General features: G+C 46.3%; 1 long non-coding RNA gene across 1 annotated transcript; it reads left to right on the top strand.

Moving 5' to 3' along the window:
- The first annotated feature begins 444 nt into the window (after nucleotides 1–444).
- Nucleotides 445–2,999, top strand: LOC108497253. The gene is made up of 3 exons (XR_001874723.1): nucleotides 445–571; nucleotides 1,669–1,860; nucleotides 2,940–2,999. It is a non-coding gene; the product is annotated as an uncharacterized LOC108497253 (long non-coding RNA).
- Nucleotides 3,000–3,450: the final 451 nt, after the last annotated feature.

Genomic DNA, 3,450 nt, shown 5'->3' with positions numbered 1-3,450 from the left:
GCTAGCTGCGGGGAAGGAGCATGCATTTGTGCACCCCCATGCTCCCAGCTTCCAGACTCTGTTCCTGGCTGCTTTGTACAGTGGGACAGAGACATAACCAAGGGCACATTGCAATCTCCACCGCAGGTTAGGAGATAAGCAGCCCTCTCTTAATGAGGACATGATATACCTGGCAAGACTTTACCCCTTGTGGGGAACAACAGGCTCTTTCACTCTGGGTCCTGGCACATCCAGGAGCGGTCGTGGGACACAGGGAACAGCAGTTGATAAATCAGCTCAGCACTACCAGCCATAGGAAGCCCAAGCTAATGGGGCAGCCCCACATCAGCTGTTGTTAGGAAGCCCTGGAATGTCCCACGTTGGATTGCAACAGCAATTGCAGCAAGACCACAATTCTGGAGAGCTACGGCTTTGCTAAAATTGGCTTTTCCAGAAGGCAAATGGGGATGGCAGCTCTCCAGCACCAGAGGGAAAGCTGCATTTCTGCCTCCAGTATCTGCCGAGGGAGGCCCATCCCGGAGGGAAAGGGCAGCATTACCATACTGAGAGACCTCTATCTGCTGCTTGTGAGGTAAAATCCCCGCTGAAAGGAGCCAAATTGTTACTGTGCATATCTAAAGGTACTGAATTATTAAGGAGAAGTGATCTCTTAAGGCTGCAGGTGGAGCAGAGAGCTTTACAGATGGCTGATATTAAGTGTAATGGACTTCTAATGGAAAACCACCTTATTGCTGCAGGATGGTTTCTCAGCTGCGGAGCAAAACAAAGCAGCTGGAGTGAATGTGGTACAGACCATCATTGTCCTGGGAATTACTGGGTTTGATAGTCCTTTACAGTTTTTTGGAGTATTGCAGTAAGCATGTGGTGGAGAGATACTCCCTTCTATCCCATTCTCTGAGAATATCCACAATCCAGCATTTACTTTTTCTGGATGAGCCCAAAACAGCCTTTCTGGGCTTCCACGTGATTAAGGTCATATAAGAGCTAGCTGTTGTTTCCAAGCCTCCCGAATTTGCCAAAATTAGGCTGGATTTGTGGAAACTGGCTTCCTAAGACCTTGGGCACTTCCGGCTTTGAATACCAGGCCAAAACCAACACAGCAGTTCTTGCTTTCCCAAATTTTAATATGACTGCTTTAGTCCCAAATGGAGCCACAAATTACAAAGTTTGTTTATCTGAGTGTTAGAGAGGAACCAGGAAACACCAACACTTTACGAAGCAGCAGGGAAATATTGTAAACAGTCCCAAAAGAATTAGAGAGGGCTCTTCCCATAAGGTGAGGAGGTTGATAGCCCAGCGGAAGTGTCTCTACACCAATGCACGCAGCATGGTAAACAAGCAAGAGGAGCTGGAAACCATGGTGCAATTGGAAAAGTATGAGCTAATTGCTGTCACAGAAACATGGTGGGACGATTCGCACAACTGCGACACTGCAATTGAGGGTTACGAGCTTTCCAGAAGAGATGGGAAGGAAGGAGGGTTGTTGTGCTCTAGGTTAAGGAATGGATGGATTGTGGAAAGCTGCCACTGAGAAACAGCTGTGAACAGGTTGGGAGCTTGTGGGTGAAAATCGAGGACTGGACCAACAAAGGATACCTTGTGGTCGGGGTCTGCTCCAGGTGCCTGATTGGGGGAGCCTGCTGATGAGGCCTCTTGCTTCATCTACAGAAGCATCACACTCACATGCTTTCATCCAGATGGAGAATTTCAACCATCCAGACATCTAGTGGGAAAGCAATACAGATGGTTGAGAGCAATCCAGGAGATTCCTGGAGTGCATAGAGGACAATTTCCTGGTCCAGGTATTGGACAAACCACCCAGAGGAGAAGTATTGCTGGACCTGGTGCTCACATATGCAGGTGAGCTCATCAGAGAAGTTAAGTCGAGGCAGTCTGGGCTGTAGCAACCAAGGCCTGGGTTGAGTTCATGATCTTGAGGAACATGGGCTTGGTGAGGAGCAGAGTGAACTTCCGAAGAGTGAACTTCCAGCTCTTTAAAGAATTAGTGGACAAGATCCCCTGGGAAACTGTCCTTAGGGACAGAGGAGCTGCCCAGAGCTGATAAGTCTTTCAGGCCACTTTTCTTAGAGCACTAAAGCTCTCTATCCCAGTGTGTAAGGAATCAAGCACCGAGTAACTCTTTGAGTGACCTGAAAAGGCCATTACAGCTGACTACCCTGCTGTGCTGGGACAAGGAAGCCTTTACTTCAAGAACTCATAATCAAATATAAGACGAACAGGAAAGATGGAATAACTAGGGTGGAAAGGAAGTCAAGGGCTGGAGGAAAGTGTGATGTGTACCAGAGCTTCAGGGACTGAGGCTTTCTATTCCTAATTAACAGACTCACTTGTCTTATTTTCTCCTCTGACCACCGTATGAGCCTTTTAAATATAGAAGGCTCCACCCTGGCTATGTACACAGCCAGCCTGGCACCACCATCCATCTCAGCTACATGGCCACAGGTCGTGTTTTCAGAACCACTTGATGGGTGGATTAATGGCTGCCTTTTTATTGCCAGCTCCTTAGCTTTCAGTGGGGTGGAGTGGGGGGTGGAGAAAGGAGAAAAATAAGTAATAAGAAAACCCCATATGTGAAGCTTTCAAGTCTCATGAAGGTGGATAAAAAAAGTCAAGATTTTATTTTTAAAATAATGTGTAGGGGTTTTATTTGCTGCTTAGTATGAGAAATGTGAGGCTTGTAGGTTCATTTTTCACACTTTCCCACACACACACCCTAGGCCTGGAAAGATATTTTATTATTTTTAAATGGAAATGTGGGGTTTTTCATAATTACATAGCTCCAAACTCTGGAGCTTTACTGGAATAACTACTCACTGTGGGTGCTTGTCAGTGATGCCCAGTGCAGCCACCCACGCAGAAATCTTGAGGTTTTCATCACATTTAAGATGAACAGCAGAGTCTCTTATCTTCTCTTTCAGGCTTTGAGAAGTAATATCTAATATGAAAATCCTAGAAGTGATTTACAAAAAACTATGATGGTTTATACAGGTTTGATGTACTAAACAGGTCAAATTGAAGAGGTTTGGTTTGGTTTGATTTTTCTAAAATTATTACTATCAAGAGGGAAACTACCCAGATTTAAAAGTTGCCTTGTATGTAACACAAAGAAAACCCCAGCAGGATGCAGAAGAAGGTTTGGGTGCAGACTAAGGGGAAGTCAACAAAAGGTATGCACAGACCTAGAGCTCAGAGGGGAGATGGAAATCGTCATGAATAGCTCTCTCCATTGCCTGCAGAACTGCAGCAAAGCAGCACTTCAGTCAGAAATCTCCCGTTAGAGCTGATGTTTCTCACAGTGGAAATCCAACCCCCCCGAAAGACAGGGAGGGATTGTTTTAACCTCTCGAGCAGAGCCAAGTCTCCAGCCGTGCTGCAACAGGCAGCATGCTGATCCGATGCTGTTACTGCTGCGGCACAGCTCCAGCCTCT

The sequence above is a fragment of the Lepidothrix coronata genome, unplaced genomic scaffold (assembly GCF_001604755.1).
Source record: "Lepidothrix coronata isolate B3197 unplaced genomic scaffold, Lepidothrix_coronata-1.0 Scaffold46, whole genome shotgun sequence".
In the NCBI taxonomy this organism is placed as follows: Eukaryota; Metazoa; Chordata; class Aves; order Passeriformes; family Pipridae; genus Lepidothrix; species Lepidothrix coronata.
The sequence above is the reverse complement of the archived record's forward strand: the minus strand, read 5'-3'. Positions and strand labels throughout refer to the sequence as shown.